This window comes from Oncorhynchus nerka, linkage group LG27, assembly GCF_034236695.1.
Source record: "Oncorhynchus nerka isolate Pitt River linkage group LG27, Oner_Uvic_2.0, whole genome shotgun sequence".
Taxonomy (NCBI): domain Eukaryota; kingdom Metazoa; phylum Chordata; class Actinopteri; order Salmoniformes; family Salmonidae; genus Oncorhynchus; species Oncorhynchus nerka.
Genome location: NC_088422.1, coordinates 102,351,204 through 102,367,149, shown reverse-complemented (window position 1 = coordinate 102,367,149; position 15,946 = coordinate 102,351,204). Strand labels below are relative to the sequence as shown.

The 15,946-nt window shown below is 44.0% G+C and overlaps 1 pseudogene; it reads right to left on the bottom strand.

Annotated features, from left to right (window-relative positions):
- Positions 1–15,946, bottom strand: part of LOC135565441 (transient receptor potential cation channel subfamily M member 1-like) — a 63,249-nt pseudogene that overhangs the window by 13,832 nt on the left and 33,471 nt on the right.

The window sequence follows — 15,946 nt, the reverse complement described above, 5'->3', positions numbered from 1 at the left end:
TGTCTGATCTCTGGTCGATGTTGTTGTGTCTATACCGTCTATAGCGTTTTATAATGGATTGGTGTCTGATCTCTGGTCGATGTTGTTGTGTCTATACCGTCTATAGCGTTTTATAATGGATTGGTGTCTGATCTCTGGTCGGTGTTGTTGTGTCTATAGAGTTTTATAATGGATTGGTGTCTGATCTCTGGTCGGTGTTGTTGTGTCTATACCGTCTATAGCGTTTTATAATGGATTGGTGTCTGATCTCTGGTCGATGTTGTTGTGTCTATACCGTCTATAGCGTTTTATAATGGATTGGTGTCTGATCTCTGGTCGGTGTTGTTGTGTCTATAGAGTTTTATAATGGATTGGTGTCTGATCTCTGGTCGATGTTGTTGTGTCTATACCGTCTATAGTATTTTATAATGGATTGGTGTCTGATCTCTGGTCGGTGTTGTTGTGTCTATACCGTCTATAGCGTTTTATAATGGATTGGTGTCTGATCTCTGGTCGGTGTTGTTGTGTCTATACCGTCTATAGCGTTTTATAATGGATTGGTGTCTGATCTCTGGTCGATGTTGTTGTGTCTATACCGTCTATAGTATTTTATAATGGATTGGTGTCTGATCTCTGGTCGATGTTGTTGTGTCTATACCGTCTATAGTATTTTATAATGGATTGGTGTCTGATCTCTGGTCGATGTTGTTGTGTCTATACCGTCTATAGTATTTTATAATGGATTGGTGCCTGATCTCTGGTCGGTGTTGTTGTGTCTATACCGTCTATAGTATTTTATAATGGATTGGTGTCTGATCTCTGGTCGGTGTTGTTGTGTCTATACCGTCTATAGCGTTTTATAATGGATTGGTGTCTGATCTCTGGTCGGTGTTGTTGTGTCTATACCGTCTATAGTATTTTATAATGGATTGGTGTCTGATCTCTGGTCGGTGTTGTTGTGTCTATAGTATTTTATAATGGATTGGTGTCTGATCTCTGGTCGGTGTTGTTGTGTCTATACCGTCTATAGTATTTTATAATGGATTGGTGTCTGATCTCTGGTCGGTGTTGTTGTGTCTATACCGTCTATAGTATTTTATAATGGATTGGTGTCTGATCTCTGGTCGATGTTGTTGTGTCTATACCGTCTATAGTATTTTATAATGGATTGGTGTCTGATCTCTGGTCGGTGTTGTTGTGTCTATACCGTCTATAGTATTTTATAATGGATTGGTGTCTGATCTCTGGTCGGTGTTGTTGTGTCTATACCGTCTATAGCGTTTTATAATGGATTGGTGTCTGATCTCTGGTCGATGTTGTTGTGTCTATACCGTCTATAGTATTTTATAATGGATTGGTGTCTGATCTCTGGTCGATGTTGTTGTGTCTATACCGTCTATAGTATTTTATAATGGATTGGTGTCTGATCTCTGGTCGGTGTTGTTGTGTCTATACCGTCTATAGCGTTTTATAATGGATTGGTGTCTGATCTCTGGTCGGTGTTGTTGTGTCTATACCGTCTATAGTATTTTATAATGGATTGGTGTCTGATCTCTGGTCGGTGTTGTTGTGTCTATAGTATTTTATAATGGATTGGTGTCTGATCTCTGGTCGGTGTTCTTGTGTCTATAGAGTTTTATAATGGATTGGTGTCTGATCTCTGGTCGGTGTTGTTGTGTCTATACCGTCTATAGTATTTTATAATGGATTGGTGTCTGATCTCTGGTCGGTGTTGTTGTGTCTATAGCGTCTATAGTATTTTATAATGGATTGGTGTCTGATCTCTGGTCGGTGTTGTTGTGTCTATACCGTCTATAGTATTTTATAATGGATTGGTGTCTGATCTCTGGTCGGTGTTGTTGTGTCTATACCGTCTATAGAGTTTTATAATGGATTGGTGTCTGATCTCTGGTCGGTGTTGTTGTGTCTATACCGTCTATAGTATTTTGTAATGGATTGGTGTCTGATCTCTGGTCGGTGTTGTTGTGTCTATACCGTCTATAGTATTTTATAATGGATTGGTGTCTGATCTCTGGTCGGTATTGTTGTGTCTATAGCGTCTATAGTATTTTGTAATGGATTGGTGTCTGATCTCTGGTCGGTGTTGTTGTGTCTATACCGTCTATAGTATGTTATAATGGATTGGTGTCTGATCTCTGGTCGGTGTTGTTGTGTCTATACCGTCTATAGTATTTTATAATGGATTGGTGTCTGATCTCTGGTCGGTGTTGTTGTGTCTATACCGTCTATAGTATTTTATAATGGATTGGTGTCTGATCTCTGGTCGATGTTGTTGTGTCTATACCGTCTATAGTATTTTATAATGGATTGGTGTCTGATCTCTGGTCGGTGTTGTTGTGTCTATACCGTCTATAGTATTTTATAATGGATTGGTGTCTGATCTCTGGTCGGTGTTGTTGTGTCTATAGTATTTTATAATGGATTGGTGTCTGATCTCTGGTCGGTGTTGTTGTGTCTATAGAGTTTTATAATGGATTGGTTGGATTGTACAGTTATGAAAATGTGATGAGACTCTTCCATGCGGACTGGTTTGTCTTCCTCTGGGCAGAGACTAAAACCACAACACCTCTTACTATCTGAAGCAGTGACATCATCCCAAAGAGGCACCCTATTCCCTCATTGCCTCTGGTCAAAAAGAGTGCACTGGATAGGGAATAGGGTGCACTTTGGAATACCACACAGTATCTCTAGCAGGCAGATGATCACTGGAAAAAAAGAGGACCAATCCTTTTCCATTTGTTAAGAGAAAAAACACACTTTCTTGTTAGTGGGATCACTTATTAAGGATAAATTAAGGATACATCATCCCAAAGAGGCACCCTATTCCCTCATTGCCTCTGGTCAAAAAGAGTGCACTACATAGGGAATAGGGTGCACTTTGGAATACACCACAGTATCTCTAGCAGGCAGATGATCACACATATTATTAAGGATAAATCAATATGTATCTTTGGTCATTTTATTTACACAAACAATACATGGAGAGTTAGTCTTAATGCTAGTAATAATTCATGGAATACTTTACCGTTTTAAATACTATACCGTTTTAAATACTATACCGTTTTAAATACTATACCGTTTTAAATACTATACCGTTTTAAATACTTTACCGTTTTAAATACTATACCGTTTTAAATACTTTACCATTTTAAATACTATACCGTTTTAAATACTATACCGTTTTAAATACTATACCGTTTTAAATACTATACCGTTTTAAATACTATACCGTTTTAAATACTATACCATTTTAAATACCTTACCATTTTAAATACTATACCATTTTAAATACCTTACCATTTTAAATACTATACCATTTTAAATACTATACCATTTTAAATAAACCTGTCCTGAAAGTCTTTCATTTTAGTCCAATTGATTTAACTCAGTGGCTGCATGTGACCAATCAAATCATTATGAGGCCATTACACACGGTCACCAACACACTGTCACCAACACACTGTCACCAACACACTGTCACCTGTCACCAACACACTGTCACCAACACACTGTCACCAACACACTGTCACCTGTCACCAACACACTGTCACAAACACACTGTCACCTGTCTCCAACACACTGTCATCAACACACTGTCACCTGTCTCCAACACACTGTCTCCAACACACTGTCACCTGTCTCCATCACACTCACCTGTCTCCAACACACTGTCACCTGTCTCCAACACACTGTCACCAACACACTGTCACCTGTCTCCAACACACTGTCACCTGTCTCCAACACACTGTCACCAACACACTGTCACCTGTCTCCAACACACTGTCACCAACACACTGTCACCTGTCTCCAACACACTGTCACCAACACACTGTCACCTGTCTCCAACACACTGTCTCCAACACACTGTCACCTGTCTCCAACACACTGTCACCTGTCTCCAACACACTGTCACCAACACACTGTCACCTGTCTCCAACACACTGTCACCTGTCTCCAACACACTGTCACCAACACACTGTCACCTGTCTCCAACACACTGTCTCCAACACACTGTCTCCAACACACTGTCACCTGTCTCCATCACACTCACCTGTCTCCAACACACTGTCACCTGTCTCCAACACACTGTCACCAACACACTGTCACCTGTCTCCAACACACTGTCACCTGTCTCCAACACACTGTCACCAACACACTGTCACCTGTCTCCAACACACTGTCACCAACACACTGTCTCCAACACACTGTCACCTGTCTCCAACACACTGTCACCTGTCTCCAACACACTGTCACCAACACACTGTCACCTGTCTCCAACACACTGTCACCTGTCTCCAACACACTGTCACCAACACACTGTCACCTGTCTCCAACACACTGTCTCCAACACACTGTCACCTGTCTCCAACACACTGTCTCCAACACACTGTCACCTGTCTCCAACACACTGTCACCAACACACTGTCACCCGTCTCCAACACACTGTCACCAACACACTGTCACCTGTCTCCAACACACTGTCACCTGTCTCCAACACACTGTCACCAACACACTGTCACCTGTCTCCAACACACTGTCTCCAACACACTGTCACCTGTCTCCAACACACTGTCACCTGTCTCCAACACACTGTCACCAACACACTGTCACCTGTCTCCAACACACTGTCACCAACACACTGTCACCTGTCTCCAACACACTGTCACCTGTCTCCAACACACTGTCACCAACACACTGTCACCTGTCTCCAACACACTGTCTCCAACACACTGTCACCAACACACTGTCATCAACACACTGTCATCAACACACTGTCACCTGTTACCAACACACTGTCACCAACACACTGTCACCTGTCTCCAACACACTGTCACCAACACACTGTCACCTGTCTCCAACACACTGTCACCAACACACTGTCACCTGTCTCCAACACACTGTCACCAACACACTGTCACCTGTCTCCAACACACTGTCACCTGTCTCCAACACACTGTCACCAACACACTGTCACCTGTCTCCAACACACTGTCTCCAACACACTGTCATCAACACACTGTCACCAACACACTGTCACCTGTCTCCAACACACTGTCACCAACACACTGTCACCTGTCTCCAACACACTGTCACCAACACACTGTCACCTGTCTCCAACACACTGTCTCCAACACACTGTCACCTGTCTCCAACACACTGTCACCTGTCTCCAACACACTGTCACCAACACACTGTCACCTGTCTCCAACACACTGTCACCAACACACTGTCACCTGTCTCCAACACACTGTCACCAACACACTGTCACCTGTTACCAACACACTGTCTCCAACACACTGTCACCTGTCTCCAACACACTGTCTCCAACACACTGTCACCTGTCTCCAACACACTGTCTCCAACACACTGTCACCTGTCTCCAACACACTGTCACCAACACACTGTCACCTGTCTCCAACACACTGTCACCAACACACTGTCACCAACACACTGTCACCTGTCTCCAACACACTGTCACCTGTCTCCAACACACTGTCACCAACACACTGTCACCTGTCTCCAACACACTGTCACCTGTCTCCAACACACTGTCACCAACACACTGTCACTTGTCTCCAACACACTGTCACCTGTCTCCAACACACTGTCACCTGTCTCCAACACACTGTCACCTGTCTCCAACACACTGTCACCAACACACTGTCACCTGTCTCCAACACACTGTCACCAACACACTGTCTCCAACACACTGTCACCTGTCTCCAACACACTGTCACCTGTCTCCAACACACTGTCACCAACACACTGTCACCAACACACTGTCTCCAACACACTGTCACCTGTCTCCAACACACTGTCACCAACACAATGTCACCTGTCACCAACACACTGTCACCTGTCTCCAACACACTGTCTCCTGTCTCCAACACACTGTCACCAACACAATGTCACCTGTCACCAACACACTGTCACCTGTCTCCAACACACTGTCTCCTGTACATCAAGTCTTTAACATGTTATTAAACCAATACGTGACTGTATTTTGATTGTGGATATTATTATAGTGTGACACGGGTTATATCATTAGGAATTAAACCGTGTTAGTGACCAAGGTTATATCATTAGGAATTAAACTGTGTTAGTGACACAGGTTATATCATTAGGAATTAAACCGTGTTAGTGACCAAGGTTATATCACTAGGAATTAAACCGTGTTAGTGACCAAGGTTATATCACTAGGAATTAAACCGTGTTAGTGACCAAGGTTATATCACTAGGAATTAAACTGTGTTAGTGACCAAGGTTATATCACTAGGAATTAAACTGTGTTAGTGACCAAGGTTATATCACTAGGAATTAAACTGTGTTAGTGACCAAGGTTATATCACTAGGAATTAAACTGTGTTAGTGACCAAGGTTATATCACTAGGAATTAAACTGTGTTAGTGACCAAGGTTATATCACTAGGAATTAAACTGTGTTAGTGACCAAGGTTATATCACTAGGAATTAAACTGTGTTAGTGACCAAGGTTATATCACTAGGAATTAAACTGTGTTAGTGACCAAGGTTATATCACTAGGAATTAAACTGTGTTAGTGACCAAGGTTATATCACTAGGAATTAAACTGTGTTAGTGACCAAGGTTATATCACTAGGAATTAAACTGTGTTTGTGACCAAGGTTATATCACTAGGAATTAAACTGTGTTAGTGACCAAGGTTATATCACTAGGAATTAAACTGTGTTAGTGACCAAGGTTATATCACTAGGAATTAAACTGTGTTAGTGACCAAGGTTATATCACTAGGAATTAAACTGTGTTAGTGACACAGGTTATATCATTAGGAATTAAACTGTGTTAGTGACCAAGGTTATATCACTAGGAATTAAACTGTGTTAGTGACCAAGGTTATATCACTAGGAATTAAACTGTGTTAGTGACCAAGGTTATATCACTAGGAATTAAACTGTGTTAGTGACCAAGGTTATATCACTAGGAATTAAACTGTGTTTGTGACCAAGGTTATATCACTAGGAATTAAACTGTGTTAGTGACCAAGGTTATATCACTAGGAATTAAACTGTGTTAGTGACCAAGGTTATATCACTAGGAATTAAACTGTGTTTGTGACCAAGGTTATATCACTAGGAATTAAACTGTGTTAGTGACCAAGGTTATATCACTAGGAATTAAACTGTGTTTGTGACCAAGGTTATATCACTAGGAATTAAACTGTGTTAGTGACCAAGGTTATATCACTAGGAATTAAACTGTGTTAGTGACCAAGGTTATATCACTAGGAATTAAACTGTGTTAGTGACCAAGGTTATATCACTAGGAATTAAACTGTGTTAGTGACACAGGTTATATCACTAGGAATTAAACTGTGTTAGTGACCAAGGTTATATCACTAGGAATTAAATGGATTGTTATTGGGTTAGTCAACCAGCAGAGGAAGTAAAGGACCACGCACACACACACACACACACACACACACACACACACACCAGGTTTGTTCACATTGAGACACAGAGATTACCACACACACACACACACACACACACACACACCACTGGGAATGACACACAAGATCAGACCAGAACACCAGGTTTGTTCCTCTGGGATTGAGACTACAGAGATTAGGACCAGAACACCAGGTTTGTTCCACTGGGAATGAGACTACAGAGATTAGGACCAGAACACAAGGTTTGTTCCACTGGGAATGAGACTACAGAGATTAGGACCAGAACACACGGTTTGTTCCACTGGGATTGAGACAACGACAACACACCACCATCACAACCATCATGGGATTAGGATTGAATTGATCATCCGCCCATGAAACAGGAAACAGAATCTTACTATTAATGCTACTCTTACGGTCTATGGAGTCAGCGAACACTTCCCCATAGATCATCCAGTAAGGCATGTAGAAGATGTTCCTGGCCAGACGCCATGTTGGGATCTCATCAGGGTGCAGGATGGCCTGCCGCGCCACGCCGAAACTCATCAACACCACCAGCATGATCACCACGAAGTACAACATGTCAATCATCTAGAGGGCATAGAACACAACATGTCAGTCATCTGGAGGACATAGAACACAACATGTCAGTCATCTAGAGGGCATAGAACACAACATGTCAATCATCTAGAGGACATAGAACACAACATGTCAGTCATCTGGAGGACATAGAACACAACATGTCAGTCATCTGGAGGACATAGAACACAACATGTCAGTCATCTAGAGGACATAGAACACAACATGTCAGTCATCTGGAGGACATAGAACACAACATGTCAGTCATCTAGAGGGCATAGAACACAACATGTCAATCATCTAGAGGACATAGAACACAACATGTCAGTCATCTGGAGGACATAGAACACAACATGTCAATCATCTAGAGGACATAGAACACAACATGGACATAGAACACAACATGTCAATCATCTAGAGGACATAGAACACAACATGTCAGTCATCTGGAGGACATAGAACACAACATGTCAGTCATCTGGAGGACATAGAACACAACATGTCAATCATCTGGAGGACATAGAACACAACATGTCAGTCATCTAGAGGGCATAGAACACAACATGGACATAGAACACAACATGTCAGTCATCTAGAGGACATAGAACACAACATGTCAGTCATCTGGAGGACATAGAACACAACATGTCAGTCATCTGGAGGACATAGAACACAACATGTCAGTCATCTGGAGGACATAGAACACAACATGTCAATCATCTGGAGGACATAGAACCCAACATGGACATAGAACACAACATGTCAATCATCTGGAGGACATAGAACACAACATGTCAGTCATCTGGAGGACATAGAACACAACATGGACATAGAACACAACATGTCAGTCATCTGGGGCCGATTCAGACTGAGGAAATCTACTCCTGTTGATCTAAGCACTTCTCAGTAGTTGGTATTCAGACTGAGGAAATCTATTCCTTTTTGACTCCTGTTGATCTCAGCACTTCTCAGTAGTTGATATTCAGACTGAGGAAATCTATTCCTGTTGATCTAAGCACTTCTTAGTAGTTGGTATTCAGACTGAGGAAATATATTCCTGTTGATCTAAGCACTTCTCAGTAGTTGGTATTCAGACTGAGGAAATCTATTCCTGTTGATCTAAGCACTTCTCAGTAGTTTGTATTCAGACTGAGGAAATCTATTCCTGTTGATCTCAGCACTTCTCAGTAGTTGGTATTCAGACCTACCGTATGCAGGTGCTTAACAGGATTTGCAGGCATGGTTCCCCTGCACGAACTGAATGAATTGAATTAAACCGCTGAAACCCCTCTCACTTGCTGGCCCAACATACTTCCTCGTAGAGTTTTCATTCAATGGGGGTTTCAGTACTTTTATCTAAAGCCATACCATTAAATACAATGTGTCTTTAATTAGAATTTTCTACAGACTCACTGGAATACACAGTGCCTTCGGAAAGTATTCAGACCCCTTGACTTATTCTAAAATGGATTATATATAAAAATAAAAAATCCTCCACAATCTACACACAATACCTCATAATGACAAAGCGAAAACAGTTAAAAAATATTTTTTTTGCAAATGTAATTAAACTTTAAAAAATCAGAAACACCTTATTTACATAAGTATTCAGAACCCTATGATAAACTAAATTGAGCTCTGGTGCATCCTGTTTCCACTGATCATCCTTGAGATGTTTTCTACAACTTGATTGGAGTTCCCCTGTGGTAAATTCAATTGATTGGACATGATTTGGAAAGATAGACACCTGTCTATATAAGGTCCCACAGTTGACAGTGCATGTCAGAGCAAAAACCAAGCCATGACGTCTAAGGAATTGTCCGTAGAGCTCAGAGACAGAATTGTATCGAGGCACAGATCTGGGGAAGGGTACATTTAAGGTCCCCAAGAACACAGTGGCCTCCTTTATTCTTAAATGGAAGAAGTTTGGAAGCACCAAGACTCTTTCTAGAGATGGCCGCCTGGCCAAACTGAGCAATCAGGGGAGAAGGGCCTTGGTCAAGGAGGTGATCAAGAAACTGATTGTCACTCTGACAGAGCTCTAGAGTTCCTCTGTGCAGATGGGAGAATCTTCCAGAAGGACAACCATCTCTGCAGCACTCCACTAATCAGGCCTTTATGGTAGACTGGCCAGACAGAAGCCACTCCTCAGTAAAAATCCCTTGACAGTCTGCTTGGAGTTTTGCCAAAAGGCACATAAAGATTCTCAGACCATGAGAAACAAGATTCTCTGTTCTCATGAAACCAAGATTGAACTCTTTGGCCTGAATGCCAAGCTTCACGTCTGGTGGAATCCAGGCACCATCCTTACGGTGAAACATGGTGGTGGCGGCATCATGCTGTGGGGAAGTTTTTCAGCAGCAGGGACTGGGAGAATAGTCAGGATCGAGGGAAAGATGAATGGAGCAAAGTACAGAGAGATCCTTGATGAATTCCTTCTCCAGAGTGCTCCGGATCTCAGACTGGGGCGAAGGTTCACCTTCCAACAGGACAACGACCCTAAGCACACAGCCAAGACAACACAGGAGTGGCTTAGGGACATGTCTCTGAATGTCCTTGGGTTGCCCAGCGAGATCCCAGACTTGAACCCGATCGAACATCTCTGGAGAGACCTGAAAATAGCTGTGCAGCGACGCTCCCCTCCAACCTGACAGAGCTTGAGAGGATCTGCAGAGAAGAATGGGAGAAACTCCCCAAATACAGGTGTGCCAAGTTTGTAACGTCAAACCCAAGAAGACTCGATGCTGTAATCGATGCCAAAGGTGCTTCAACAAAGTACTGAGTAAAAGGGTCTGAATACTTCTGTAAATGTGATATTTCAGTTTTTTATTTTAATACATTTTCAAACATCTCTAAAAAAAAAAGTTTTTTGCTTTGTCATAATGGGGCATTGTGATGTCATAATGGGGCATTGTGATGTCATAATGGGGCATTGTGATGTCATAATGGGGCATTGTGTGTAGATTGATGAGGGGAAAACAATGATTTAATACATTTTAGAATAAGGCTGTAATGTAACAAAGTGTGGAAAAAGTCAAGGGGTCAGAATAGTTTCCGAAGGCGCTGTACATCGGGTTCAGAATATCGATCAATGAAATTAAACCATGTAAATACACACATATTGGTCTCCTTTTCAGCACCAGTTGGCAGATTTAAAAATACTCTGACCTTGTATGTTATTTAGGGTTATGAATAATAATAATAAACTGGTTTGGAGAGCCTTTACGCCTTTACTTTAAATATATATAAATATATTGTTGAATCAAAAATACAGTAGTTGGATTCTTCCTAAAAGATGCCATAGTCAATTGTTCAAGCCATGAAATATTGGTGATAAAAGTGTGCAATCGGGGTTTGACCAGTCGGTCTATAAATCTACTCTAATCATCCTCACTAATCATGGAAGCGTGATGCCAACGGTCCTGTCGTTGTGAACCGTGTACCAGGCTCCAGGTTTAAACTGATAAATATGGTCTGTGTAGCGTAACCTTTCAAATAGGCTACATGGTTCGATGAGCATGAAAACGATGTAAAACCATAGGCCATGGCTACGCCCCCGTCCACAGGGCAGGAGTGGTCACTGAATGGTTATATGAGGATGAAAACGATGTAAAACCATAGGCCTTGGCCGTCTCAGTCACCAGATCTCAACCCAATTGAACACTTATGATTTTGGAGTGGTGACTGAGACCAGCGTTTTCCACCATCATCAACAAAACACCAAATGATGGAATTTCTTGTTGAAGAATGATGCCTCATCCCTCCAATAGAATGGTGTCTCATCCCTCCTATAGAATGGTGCCTCATCCCTCCTATAGAATGGTGCCTCATCCCTCCTATAGAATGGTGCCTCATCCCTCCTATAGAATGGTGCCTCATCCCTCCAATAGAATGGTGCCTCATCCCTCCAATAGAATGGTGCCTCATCCCTCCAATAGAATGGTGCCTCATCCCTCCAATAGAATGGTGCCTCATCCCTCCAATAGAATGGTGCCTCATCCCTCCAATAGAATGGTGCCTCATCCCTCCAATAGAATGGTGCCTCATCCCTCCAATAGAATGGTGCCTCATCCCTCCAATAGAGAGTTCCAGACACTTGTAGAATCTATGACGAGGTGCATTGAAGCTGTTCTGACTGGTGGTGACCCAACGCCCCTATAAACACACTTTATGTTGGTGTTTCCTTTATTTTGACAGTTACCTGTTTAATAAACAGGTTAGGAGCGTTTGTCACAAACTAAGTGGTAAACTGTCCCCAAATCACCCAAGAATGAGAGTTCTTTCGAACAGGACAGTACCTGTGTGTTTGTTTCTCCGTCCTGGTCCACCCAGGCCATAGGCGAGGTCAAGGATAGCAGGGTTCGGTACACGAATCAGGTTCTCGGTAGGTCCAGGTCCAAACGCCAACAGGTAAGTCCAAAACAATCCAGCTCATACACGGTAAATCCAGCCAATCTCTATAGTCTCTTTCTCTATTGTTCATAGCTCCTTCCAGCACCCTCTCTCTTTCCTGGTTTTTCTTGACCCTTTATCTGTGGGTCGGCTCCACCTTCTGAGGGTTCCCCTTGCTTCTGGGACTTGTAGTTCTGGCGGTCGGCCATTTTGTGATCTGTAGTTCTGACAGGGGTGGCCATTTTAGTGATCGGGCAGAGCCCGTTTATTAGTTCTGCTCTCACATATCTGCCACTTATCACTCAACCCCCTTCTTTGCCACATATCTCTCCCCCTAGATCCGACCCCCTAGGTCGGGCTACCGCAGCAAAATACGCATGCATGCGGGATAACCCATCCACGTTTCCCATTTCCTTCCCTGCTCTGTGTTTCAAGTCAAAATGAAACGGTTGGAGACTCAAAAACCACCGCATCACCCGAGCGTTCTTCTCTTTAGCCCTATGCATCCAGGTGAGTGGGGCATGGTCACTGATGAGGGTGAAGTGGCGCCCTAGCAGGTAGTACTTCAGGCTTTCTAGAGCCCACTTTACTGCCAGCGCCTCTTTCTCAACGACTGAGTAGTTGGTTTCCCGTGGTTCCAGCTTCCTGCTTAAAAACAGGATGGGGTGTTCCACCCCTTCTACCTCTTGGGATAGCACTGCTCCCAAGCCAACCTCTGAGGCATCCGTCTGAACCACAAACTCTTTCTCAAAGTCTGGTACCACCAGCACTGGGTTACAGCAGAGAGCCTCCTGTAATGTCCTAAATGCTTTGGTGGCCCTTTCATCCCATTTGACCATGTTTGGCCCTCTGGCTCTAGTCATGTCGGTAAGTGGGGCCACTGTGGCCACTGTGGCATAACTTGGGATGAACTTCCGGTAGTAACCGGTCAGCCCTAGGAAGGCTTGGACCTGCTTCTTATTTACTGGTTTCGGCCATTCTCTAATTGCCTTCACCTTCTTATGTTGGGGTTTGATTAACCCTCTTCCCACAGTGTATCCCAGATACTCTGTTTCCTCTAACCCCACATAACACTTGGCAGGGTTTGCCGTGAGACCTGCTTTTCTAAGGGCGTCTAACACTGCCTGTACCCGGGGTAAGTGGGATTCCCAATCTGGGCTGTAGATCCCCACGTCATCTAAATAAGCTGCAGCGTATGCTTTGTGCGGTTTTAGGACTTTGTCCATGAGCCGTTGAAAGGTGGCTGGGGCCCCGTGTAAGCCGAATGGCATGACAGTGTATTGAAACAAACCGTCAGGTGTTGCAAAGGCTGTCTTTTCTTTGGCCCTGGGGGTCAGAGGAATTTGCCAGTACCCTTTTGTCAGATCAAGGGTCGTAATGTACCGAGCATGACGAATTTTCTCCAGTAGTTCATCTATTAGGGGCATGGGGTAGGCATCAAACTTCGAGATTTCATTTACCTTCCGAAAGTCGTTACAGAACCGCAAAGACCCATCGGGCTTGGAGACCATCACAATTGGGCTAGACCACTCACTATGTGACTCTTGGACCACTCCAGCTGTCAACATTTTCTCAGTCTCTGCTCTAATCGCGGCCCGTCGAGCCTCGGGTACCCGATATGGCCTCATACTCACTTTTCTCCCTGGTAGGGAAACGATATCATGAGCCGTAACCTCAGTTCGGTCGGGTACCTCTGAAAACACATCTCTGTTTTTCTGGATCAGGGTCTTTACTTCCTGTACTTGCGCTGGGGACAGAGTGGGTGAAATATTTACTTTGGCTGTCTCCTGAATGTGTGTGGGGTATGTGACCATTAGTGTTTCTCTCTCTCTCTCCATGCTTTTAACAGGTTTATGTGATAAATCTGTTCCTGGGGCCGTCGACCTGGCTGTCGGATCCGATAATTGACTTCTCCTATTCTCTCCAGTACTTCATATGGTCCTTTCCATGTGGCTAGTAGTTTACACTCTACCGTGGCGATCAGCACTAACACCTTATCTCCCGGTTGAAATTCCCTCAGGGTAGCCTGCCGGTTATAAGCGTGCCGCTGGTGTTCTTGTGTTTGTCTCATGTGCTCTCTGACGATGGGCATGACTGTGGCTATCCTGTCTTGCATTTCCGTGACGTGCTCTATGACACTAGTATACGGGGTGGATTGGTGCTCCCAGGTTTCCCGGGCGATGTCTAAGATTCCCCGGGGATGCCTCCCATATACCAGCTCAAAGGGAGAAAACCCCAGCAAGGCTTGAGGAACCTCTCTAATGGCAAACCTCAGATACGGCAACATGCAATCCCAGTTTTTCCCATCCTTTTCGATTACCTTCCTGAGCATTGACTTCAGGGTTCGGTTGAATCTCTCAACCAGCCCGTCCGTCTGAGGATGGTAAACCGATGTCCTCAACTGTTTCACCTGCCATAGTTTACAAAGGTCCGCCATAAGGCGGGACATAAAGGGAGTCCCCTGGTCGGTAAGGATCTCCTTTGGAACCCCTACCCTGGTGAACAAGAGCACTAATTCCCTTGCGATATTTTTGGAAGTCATCGTCCGAAGGGGAATGGCATAATCTAGAATGACCAGAATGTATTGGTGCCCTCTGGCGGATTTGGGTAGTGGGCCCACTAAATCCATCGCTATCTCAAATGGCGTTTCGATTATGGGGAGTGGCACTAACGGGCTTCTAAAAGCTGGTCGGGGAGCTGTTAACTGGCACTCCGGGCACTCTCCACAATGCCGAGCCACTTCAGCTTGAATTCCTGGCCAGTAAAACCTCCTTACAATCCGGTCTCGGGTTTTATCGATACCAAGGTGTCCACCCAGAATGTGCCCATGAGCTAGATCCAGTACTGTCCTCCGGTACCGAGTGGGAACCAACAACTGTTCCACCACATCAACCCCTATTTTCGAGACTCTGTACACCAAACCCTTTTTCATGATGAAGTGGGGAAAACTATTAGGCATCATCCCACCATTTATGGGAGTACCATCTACGACCTGCACATCTGCTCTGGCTTGCTGCAGGGTTGGTTCCTGGTTTTGGGCCGTCCCAAAATTAGTCAAGGACTCTGCCAGGTCTGCTGGTTCTAGATCGTCGTCCTCTGGATTCAGATCGACCCCAGCCCCACTAGTACCGGGCTGTTCGTTATCAGCGAGGTTTGCCACTTCATCCTCCTCCTCCCCTACTAGCACCTGTGATGTTGTCCCCTGGGAGACCTCTTTTCTTGGCTTTGGTTGAAGGCCCCATGCTTCTTCCTGCTTGGCCAGGGTTGTTGGCTTCTCAAATATGCCATTTTTGTGGCCTAACTTTGCAAAGTTAGGAAAGTCTCTACCCAATATTACATCATATGGCATCTTTGGGACCACGCCGACCTCATAATCCAGCAGACCGTCCTCTGTTTGTATGCTCACTAAGGTGGTGGGGTACCTACGGGTATCCCCATGAATGCATGTAACACTGATATCCTGTCTTGTATCCAGTTTATGATTCGGCACTAGGCCTGCAACGACCAGGGTTAGCATACTGCCGGAATCCAGCAGTGCTTCAACCT